The sequence below is a fragment of the Triticum urartu genome, chromosome 2, assembly GCF_003073215.2.
Source record: "Triticum urartu cultivar G1812 chromosome 2, Tu2.1, whole genome shotgun sequence".
Lineage (NCBI taxonomy): Eukaryota > Viridiplantae > Streptophyta > Magnoliopsida > Poales > Poaceae > Triticum > Triticum urartu.
In genome coordinates this window covers 736636551-736647670 of record NC_053023.1, presented here as the reverse complement: position 1 = coordinate 736647670, position 11120 = coordinate 736636551, and the positions used below count along the sequence as shown (strand labels likewise).

The 11120-nt window shown below is 45.0% G+C and overlaps 1 pseudogene; it reads right to left on the bottom strand.

The window, feature by feature from the left end:
• Positions 1-6494: 6494 nt before the first annotated feature.
• LOC125538385 lies at positions 6495-10484 on the bottom strand (annotated as a pseudogene).
• Between the last annotated feature and the right edge of the window lie 636 nt (positions 10485-11120).

Genomic DNA, 11120 nt, shown 5'->3' with positions numbered 1-11120 from the left:
GGAAATAAATAATAACTTTATTATTGCCTCTAGGGCATATTTCCTTCACCTGCAACATCCATCACGCCCATTGTAAAATATGTTAGTTTCAGCTAAGAAAAGAACTGAACTGTAAACATATGATGTTATCTAAATCCTTATTTTATGGAGTAAAGATTCCAGGAGATAACATCGCAGCAAAAAAGGCAATATATTTCACTGATTTTGGTGTGCAACAACGTATATACTTTATCACATTATAAGTCCTCACACCATCAACTATGACAAAATCTGATTTTGGTAACAACTAAGCCATGGGGGCCAATCCCATTAAGTAGAAATTTAGCTACCATTAGAAACCATAGAACAGAAGCATAGAAGTACAATAGCTAACAATAAGACAGCTCTACATGATCTATAGCTAACGAAAGAATAGAAGTACCATCGGAAGCTCTAGGAACCAAGTAACACACGGCATCAGTAGCTAAATAATATCCATGGACACAGCCACTACTTACAAATAGAAACTCTAGGAACGCCTAGAAATGGAGGCCAGAGGATCAGGCCATTAATAGAACCACATCCAGCAGTAATACAAGCACGCCAACACAGGAATTGCGCAACCATTCGACGACCATAGGACTAGTAGCCAAGAAATGGCCGCACAAGAAGGGGAAGGGGAGGAAGAACCGGGGGATTACCGAGACGGAGACGAAGTGGGAACGACCACCGCCACCGCTGTTGGACCAGAAGGCGTCGTTGCCGAGGAAACCTGCGCCGAGTAGCCGAGGCAGGGGCACGGGGGCTCGGGAGGAGGAGCGAAAGACGGCCACCACACCGCCGCGCCGGCGAACTAGGGTTTGCCTCGGGGGCGCGCGCAGGGGCGGGAGGCCAGGGCGGAGGCGGCGAATCGACGGAGGGGGTGAGGGGGAGCCGGGCCGGTGAGGCGCGGCGCGGGGTGGCACCGGAGCTGGCCGGAATCGGCCGGCGACGGCGGTGGCAGAGGGGGGATCGGGACGGGACGAGCGTGCGCCGCGTGCGGGGGGAGGGAGAGAGCGAGATGTGGGAAGGGGAGAGGAGGAGAGAGGCATGTCCATGTTTTTTTTAGGGTCGGCGTGGCCATGTTTAGTAGAGCGAGAGGGGTGGACAACTTAGTAGTAGCGTGGGGGTCTAACCTGCGCTACTACTACTTACTTAGTAGTAGCGCCAGTTTTATACCCCTCGCTACTACTATGGCCTATCCGAGGGGCATTGTTGGAGACCACTTACTAGCAGCGCGGGTTTATACCCCTCGCTACTACTATCAACTTAGTAGTAGCGCGGTTTTTATACCCCTCGCTACTACTAATTAGCAGTAGCGCCCACTTTTAAACTGCGCTACTGGTAAACTTCTGTGCATAAGGTTTTCCCTAGTAGTGGCACAACAATAATTTAGAACTTTGCCTAGTTAGGGTGTTTGCCGAGTGCATTTCGTTGGGTACAAGGAAAACATGAATACATGATTTTTGCCTAGTTCCACGAAGAAAACACTAGGCAAAAGTCCGACACTTGGTAGCACTTGGCAAAGCATGTTATTGCCGAGTTCTTGCCACATGGCACTCAACAAGCACATGCTTTGCCTAGTTCCTGCCATGTGGTACTGGGCAAACATTTTTTTCTTTTCCCTTTTCTACTCTTTTTGTTTGTTTCCTTTCTTTTGTTCAATATTTGTTTTCTTTTTCTCCTTTTTATGCTCTTTTATTTTATATGCACTATATGCTTCCCTCTCTTTTTACATTTCTTACCCCCTTAACATTTCCTCTTATATTCATTCAGTGCATTTTAGGTATTCGGTGCACTTAAGTAAGATTTATACTACAAGTGTATGCTTTTTTTTCTATAACTTGGTTGGAAAATGCCATTGTCTTATTTAGTATATGTTTAGGTCATATCCAATAAAAGGGAAATAATTCCAAACATATGGATACCAGGATTCGACTCCGAACATGGAGGTTATTGGTTTTAATTCTGAAAAAAAGCAAATGGAATATGAAAATATGAAACTTGGCGTGGTGCCCTCATATTTCATCAATATATCGTGATAAAATTTTGAGAGCATTTTATAAAGTTGTGACATACACTGCTTAGAAACCGACTATCTTCAAGGAGGAATTGTAGTCCAAGAGGGGACGAGTCAGATTTAAAGTAGAAGTGAAAGTTGCTTAAGCGGTTGAACTTTGGCATGTTCCATTTTTTTCTCTACACTCATATTACACCATTACATGTTCCATGTCAAAATTTGGCATTTTCGGGGTCCGGCATTTCTAGTCATTTAATGAATATAGTTCAAATTTGAACTGCAAGAGAATAAAAAATTCCGTTAACAATCCTATTTGTGTTACTGAGTCTATGTTTAGGCCTTATCTAAGAAATGGAAAAGACTTCAAACCTTAGAGTGGCAACACTCAACCCTAAACATGGAGGTATTAATTTTTCAATTCTGAATAATGCAATCGAAGTCTGCAAAAATATGAAAGATTGCATGGTGTCATTACGTGATCCATATAGGTTGCATTCAAAAATTGAGAATATTTCACAGAAGGTCATATAAACTGCCTAGAAACTAGATCAACATCGAGGAAGAATCCGGGTTTCAAGCGGGAACACATCAGATTTGAAGGCAAAGTGGGGGGGGGGGGAGGGTTGCTATATTTAAGTCAGTAATTCGTTTCTAGTCATTTAATTTATATATAGTTCAAATTTGATCTGCAAGTGAATGAAGAATTGGAAAAATTGAATTGAAAATTCTGTTTGTTTTCTTGAGTCTATGTTTAGGCCTTATGTGTTGGAAATATGCCCTAGAGTTAATAATAAGAAAATTATTATTCTATTTCACATTCATAGTTACATGTGTGGGAAGATAAGTATCAAGTAGATCCCTATTCAGTCCTCAGGCCTAGCTCATGTATTTTTTATGGTCATGTTTTCCAGATCATGGGCATTATTAGTGTAAAAACATTGCCGGCAATAATGATAACAAATTTTTAGAGTAACAATGATGTTGGATAGAACCAACTTATGAAATACTTCCCGATCAGGTCGCTAATATGTTGTCTGTATTTTTTTATTAATTGTTAAAGTTTACTTACGTTCTTAGACCATGAGAATATGTAAACCAGGATACATGATCATTACTTTGAGGTTACCAAACATCATTCCATAATTGGGTGATTATAAAAGTGACTTTCGGGTATACCAGAAGGCAGAAAATTATGTTGTGGTGTTCGATATGTCAAGACCGTGATTTTCTCCTTCGACGATGGAAAGATACACTATGGGCCCGCTCGATATTAAGATGTCCATCCTCACTTGACCAAGCATAGTGACTAAGGTGTTAGTCATGGGGACATTTGAATAGGGAAAGAATGAAATAATACAAACCGGTAACGAGAATAACTAGGTATAGTGATGAAAGTGTTGATCACAAGGATATTGTAAAAATCTCGCCTCAGCTGGTTTTTTGACATATCACGAAGAAATGGGAATTGTATTTAGTAATAGAATGTTTGCTCGATGAAGATCTTTGTTGATACGTGGAAATTGTTATCAGTGTGCAGATCCCGCTAATAATTATTGACGAGAAGGTGTTCATAGAAACTCTATTAGTGTCGTGTGGAACAAAGGCCACACCACTAATGTTCATAATCACTAGTGGCGCCTATAGGTTCAGCAAGCCATGGGTAGTACCGGTGGCATGCAAATACTGACACACCACCAGTATATCTGTTACCGGTGACGCGGGGGTCACCATGGGGGCAGCAGCCACCAACATGGTTTGTGTGAGGCCACTACTAGCTTTTTATATACTAGTGTAGGATTTTTCTTTGAAAAGGATCATATATATTATAAAGATTCACCGGAAGTACAAAGCACGTGAAACGTAATAAAAATTATATCGAGGTTCATGGATCTCCAAACCACCACTGTCACTGTCAGAATGAGCCATGGATGCGCCGCTATCGCAGCTCCCATACTGGAGTCGGCCTGACATTGTCGACGACAGTGCCGGCCCTAAGGACCAGCGTCCTAGAGCTATAGTTGTCGTCATTGAATCCTAAAATCAATGTGAAGAACCCGACACCAAATCTTGTTGTTGCATACCCACGATGAGGAACCCTAACCTCGTGGCCCCGAGGAGCCGGTAGAAATCTATGCCGAAGCTTCGTGTAAACCGTCCCAACGGACAAACTTGAGGGGGATTAGAGCCTGGATGACTGACTCGAAGAAAAAGCGCCACCATCCATCCGATCATCGCCCTTGGGAGGACTAAGACACTAATTTATCTACTAGGAGAAGCCGAGCCACTAGGATTCTCTTCCCTGCCACCGGCCGCCGGATCTGCAGGCGGATGTGAGGCAAATCCATGGGTCAATAGAGATCGAGGGGAGGAAAGTTTTACGTACTCGCCTCGCGGGAGGGGAAAGATAAGGATATTGTTGCCAGCATTGTACTAGTATTGAATTGATAAGAGAAAAATTAAACCTATAGTCTTTTGGATGGTACATATTCACCTAGCTGACATGAACACAACACATTTCTGTATTATTTTTCTGACATTATTCACACAAAAAACATATGCAATGTAAAGTAAAGGTAAGGCAGACTAGGGGTTACTTGCCTCCTGCCGGCAGCGCCGCGGGTCTACCTCATCTTCTATGGTCTTACGGCCTGGAGGTGCGGTGGATCTCGGTCCATGCCGGTGGGAGCGCTCCTCCTCTGTTTTTAGATGTCTTTTGTGTCCATCTAGGGTTTGTGTCCTGCTCAGGAAGACGAGGCGGTTGCGTCTTCTTGAAGATGGAATAAGGTCCTCCCCGCCTAGCCCCCATCCCGGTGGTGCGAATAGCGTCATCAGACGGCATGTGGAGGTGTGTTTTCGACGGATCTCGTGGGAGTCGGTCAGTGGTTGTCTTTGGTGGATCCGCTCGGATCCGATCTTCATTTGTCTTTGTTCGTGTGTCTTTAGGTTGGATCCTTCTGATCTACGCTTCTCTTCATCGGTGACGGTTCCTGCCCTGGTGCGCTGGTCCTATGACGCCTTAGCATAACGACTTCTCGAATGTCTACTACAACAGGTTTTGCTCGGCTCCAGCGAGAGAGGGGTGATGCTGTGGCGTGTCTACGGATCTGGATGTAATTTTTATTATTTCTGGTGTTCGTTGTGCTAACATGATTAATGATGAATAGATTGAAGTTTTCCAGCAAAAAAGTAAAGGTAATTGTTTTACTTTATTCTACCAATATTATGTTGGTGAAACAGAATAAAAAACAAAGCAAAAAGAGGAAACAGAAAAATAAGAAAAGGAAAAGGGAAGCATGAAACTTTTTTCCATATCAATTTCTTCTCAATATTTTTCTTTTTTGCGGGGCTCCTTAATATTTCTCTCTTCATTTAATATATTTTGCATCGATATTTTTTAGTGAAATAAATGAATATTCACTCCTACGTATGAAAATTTGTATTGTGACATGTGAACATTTCAAAAAAATGCATTATAGTAAAAATTTGTTCATGAAAAACATAAATAGGAAACCATTAACAACAACAAAATAAACTAAACGTGAAACTAATAACGAATTTTTTTGTCGGGAAGAACTTATAAGAAGTATAAAAGAGAAAAGAGAAAAATGAAAATAATGTGAGAATGAAATAAATACAAAAACAAGATATACCAAAAGTAAATTAAGTATAAATACACATGGAAACAACAAGGGAAAAGACTAAAGAAAAAGAAAACGACGACGGATTTGCTAATTCTCATGACAAGAATTAATAATGTTTGATCCGACCTTTATACCATTAGTTTTTGGAAGTCTTATATAATTTGATTAATAATCAAACAAAGAAAAGAATAAACCACGGGAATATCCGCCTAAAGTCAAATGGTGTGGGAGTTTTATAAGACTTACTTACTACTTCCCATAGTGAAATCTCTACAATGATTTATATTTAGGAACGGAGGGAGTAGTTAATTGTCTTAGATGAGAACTAGAAAAAAATGCACAAACCGAATTAGGCCTAGTTTATTTTGTGAGTTTATTTATTTAGGCCTAATTATAGAAGCATTCGTACGAAGCGACCTGAACCTCAGTGCTTCCAAGATGGACCTGACAATCCTGGCTATCCTACTATCATTAGGCCCGACTCCTAAATGTTGTGTTCACCGTTGGAACTCACTGTCCTGCGGACCAAAAACATTTAGACACCACACGTTCGTATGCTCGATCTGCACCATCCCATCAGCACGATTGGCCACACGCTCAAATTATAGATATAAATTCTTTTTTTTAGATAAATATCATTATTTTCATGAGTCACGATGAAAGATATACACGCGGCGTTCACAGGGTTGCCGCTATTGCCCCTTGATGAACCCCTTTGTAATCAAAAAGGAAAAAAAATCATAACTGTTATGGAACTAAAGGTGAGTAACTACAAGATTAAGAGACTAAATCACCAGCATCACATTCTGATCTGTCTACTGAGTGGTGCTTCCAGCACATGGTAATGGGACTCGCAACTCCTGGAACTCTTCACAACCCTCGGCCCCGATCTCCATGAAGGCTGCCACGAGGCTCGACACCATGTTGGCGAGTGCAAGCCTTAACCCCGCAGAACATGGATGTTCCCCTCCCGCTTCGGTGGCATGGGCACTGCTGACACCGCATCCCTTCAACCACGCGGTGCATGTCCCGAGCACGAACCTCCCCCGATGGCGGAAGTGATCCTTGACAAATTCTTGAAATCCCTGAGGTGGCCGGCGCAAAAGGTGGAGCATGGTCTGGAGGGTAAGCAGGTAAGCATTTTCGCTATAGGGCAAGGCATTGCGGCGGCCCTCTGGTTTGCCAACCAGAGTCTCATATCCAGCCTCGTTGTAGTATGGTTGGTCGTTGAGGACGAGGCCCTGGATGGAGACAACGACTTGGAGGATGCTTGATGTCGACGGTGACCAGACCTCACTGCCCTCACCTCCAAATGTGCCTAGCAGGCTAAGACACACGGTACCGGACTCATAGAGGCAGGGGCGGAGCCAGCCCAGCGTCAAGCCCCGGGCCGCCTTCATGTACTGTAGCTATAGTAATCTACTGTAGCTACTGTTGTACGAAGAAACCCATCGCCACGACCCAGGCCTGGGCCCTGGTGGCCTGGGTCCTGTCTCCGCCACTGCATAGAGGTTAGGATTCAGGCGTAGGCCGAAAGAGTGGTGGTACACTTGCGGTGGCGCAGCCGGGTATGATGGAGGCAGCTGCAAGTCGAAAAAGAAGAGTCCGTGATGGTACGGTGTCCCGCTCGCACCCACCATCACCACCCGGAGTAGGTCCATGCGGTCCTCGAACACCCGCACGTAAATAGTTTCTGCACATTTAAAAGTTAGGCATTCATTTGTAACCATGGACTGTGTATTGTATTTCCAGGTGCACTCTCATACCTGGTAAGTCGTTCTCTAGAATTTTCCATTCCTTTTGCACTGTTTTCGCCCAACTCTTGACATGACTGCTGCCCTGCATTTTCATGAAAAGGTGCATTGATTAAAGTTCTATATGTATATGTACTACATTCAGTAAAAATCGTTCTATCATGACTTGTAACATGTAGTGTGCCCCGTTACTTATTTTAAGTCAAGGATACATGAAAACTAAATGACATAATTAAGCAGATGAATTATACCAATAGACAAAACATATTGTGCATGTAAACTTTCCTTAGAATAATCTTAGTTTTTGGATGTAAAACAGTAGGAAACTCCTACTGCATGTATTTAAATATTGACAGGTTTTTGAATGAAAGTACAAATAAAAAGAAATATAAACTATACTAGAAAATACAAGTAAAGAGAGTCATTAATTATGGTTCATTGTGATACGTATAACTTTAATTACCTCCCGTTCTTCATATTTTCTAACAGAAGTTTAATTACCTGGTCCGCGATGTCAAGGTAATGGTGATCCGAAGGGCTGCTCTGCAGTACATCGAAGCGTGGGAAGCAGAATGATTCATCATAGCAACAAGTACCATGTGCCGCCTTCGTCCCCTCTTTGGAATTTTTTTGCCCATTCAAATCGATAACGTTCCTTGCCATGGCAGCATCGATTATTATGTTCGTTCCAGCACCACGAGTGTTATCACCGTCCGTGGTCACATGTAACTCAGAGCTTGGTAACGACGACAATGGTGACGATAGTCGCCAGTTCATAAGATATTCCTTACCTCGAGCAACCGTGTCACCAGTTAATTTGACCAAAGACTGGAATGCAAAATCTAAAAGGCTTGTCCTTGTCATTGCTGGGGTGTCTCCTTTGACATCATTGGTTGGATTTTGTAGATCATTTTCCTGAAATCAGATATATAGCCACATCAAGTGAGATGAAACTATTAAAATAATAATTCAGTATAAATTGTAGGAGGTCTAAATTCAATATAGAACATGTGTATAGTAAATTGACCCAAAGTATGTCCCCAATGTTGTTAAAGTGGATAAGATTCAATTCTTAGTGGCAAAGGGGGACAGCTTGGCCTGCAACTGTTTCCATGTTAGAAGGACCGATATATACCCTGCTGGCAGCAGCCTGTTCTTCTTCAGGTGCATCGTCGATGCAACCGTCCTCTACCCAATCTCCCATTTCAGTCCGAAGATACATGTGGTTCTCCACTTGGATGACAACAATTTCATGGGACAATACCTGCAATACACCCACAATCAAATCAACAACAACTAATTAATGAGTTCAGTTTAGTCGAAGAAAAAGATACTAGAGTAGTACTAGAAAATACGACCATATTTATCCACGTACCGTTGACAAGTTACCATCACCCCACTTGACTTGGACATGCCCATTTGAAAGGTCAACAACATGTCCCACCCATGAAAGGTCAGAGGCAATATAATTTTTCTTCATGTTTCCCTCTGAAGGTGCAGTTTCACCGTTGGTTGATCCTGGCGGTACGAGACGAATGACAATGTCTCCGTAATAAGCAGCGTCCTCATAGTCCTTTTTCAAATTGTATGCGCTCACGGTATCATCGCACTCGACCTCCCTGGCCTCCTCGGGGCGCACCACCGCCTTTAACCATGACACGCGAACCGTCTGGTCCTTGGAGTGCAGGCTCCTCACGACGCCCACACGCATGGTGGATCTAGTTCCATCAGCAACTGTGTCATTGTTGACACTAGTAGATGGCATGGCGGTGTCGCCAGTTGGATCTGTGGTAGAATCAATATGAAGAACGTCGGCAACGACGTGCTGCCCATGGAAGAACTCTTGCTCATTAACTATACCGAAGCGGATGACAGTTGCTGAACGTCTGCCACGTTTCCATGTGCCGTCCTGCCACAACACGTCGACGGAGGTGCGGCTGTTGGCGACGACCATGGGGAACTCGACCTCCACATGCCTCCTGAGTTTTGGGCGTCGTGCCCGTCTATGCCCTTCGAAGAAGACCTTCCTCAGTTGTTTCCGATAAAACCTCACATCATTCTGCTTCACGGGGGGTACCACACAGGAGCAGTTGCTGCTTCACAGTCATCATCAATCACATCCTCCTCCTCCTCGTGTTGATCATGAGCACAAGCTGCATCCCCGTTGGCATCATCGGCTTTGGTGGAACTCGATTCGCGAAAAAAGCAGCGGTCAGCCACACCCCAGCTGCAATCGGACGCGGCGCAGAAGAAAGTAAGATGGTCTGCGTTCTGGTAGGCTGGAGGAGCATATGCCTCGACGAGCCCCTTGTCTGTGCCATGAATCCATGATGCATGGACGCAATCCAGTAAACGAGGACGCCAGACGTCTCCACCTTCATGACAGTGCCTTCCACACGGTTACGATTCCAGCGGCCGTTAAGCCAGCGTGCCTCCTTGAAGAGGGAACAAGGGTGTAGCCCTATGACGCACTGCCCCGGGTGGAAGATAGTGTTCATCTGCGGGCGATACGTGGTGGAGGTCTCGCTGATTCTTTGTAGCTTCTTGTAATCTGCATTGGTGAACCTGCAGACTGCCCCGTCGTCGAACAGCACGTCGACGTCGACTGACACCTCGACGACCCGGCCGAGCCACGGCCCGGACACGACGAAGTCGCCTAGGTTGAAGCCCCTGACGCGGCGCAGGCTAGACGGCGACACGCCCTTGATGAGTTGTGTCGCCACGCCGTGGTTGTCGAGCTTAGCCAGGTCCAGCAGGGTGTTGACGCCAGTGACGACGCCGAGCTGGCCGGAGATGTCAGGACGCTGATGCGACCACCTGGCCGGGGTGCAGGTGGCTCCTGTCGACCACCCTTCTGATGTCGCTGGCCTTCTTATGCACGACAGAGTCGTCGATGAGGAGGATGTCGAACGTGTCGACGGGAAAAGAGATGTTGCCCACCTCGCCGTCGACATCCTCCGGGAGAACCATGCCACGATCGAGGAGCGAGCGTCCGAAGCTCGCGAGGTCTTTCAAGTAAATGTTGGGTGATGCAGCGGCAACGGCGTCCATCTTAGCCATCTAGGTCGAATTTCTTGATCATGCGCGGTGCCGACTGCCGCGATGCCAAGGGTAGGAAAGACTGTTTTTACATCGTACCTGTATGTATATATACTGTGACAAGGAGAGTCTTGTTAATTATAGAAAAGGGAAAGAGGGAGACAATCATACGTACGTTTCGTGAACTAGCTGGAGAGGCTCCATCTAGTTTCGCATCTGTTGTACGACTGCGTACTACTGCCGTTCGTTTTATGGTAGATAATTAAGTTTGGGCGCGGGAGTTCGTATTGGACACCTATAATCAGCCGTGCTTCTATATATCGGTTACTCCTATGATATGATAAAACTCTCAACAAGGGCCCAGAGTTTATCGGCAGTTATTTCGCCTTTCTTTTCCAAGTAAGAGCTTTCTCATTGATCGCGTGGCCGCACGTAATATGCCTAACCAGATTATCAGTGGCCTAACACAGGCGCAGCCACGCCGGTGGCGGACGAGCCGCCAGGGATTTCTCCCGCCCCGAAACCAACACCATCACCGACAATCGAGAGTGCACCGCCCAACATGCCGCCCACCAGCCTGTGCCACCACAGATACTGCACCAACTTCACGTCTCACTGAGGCCACCAACACGAGGACGAGACTTGCCT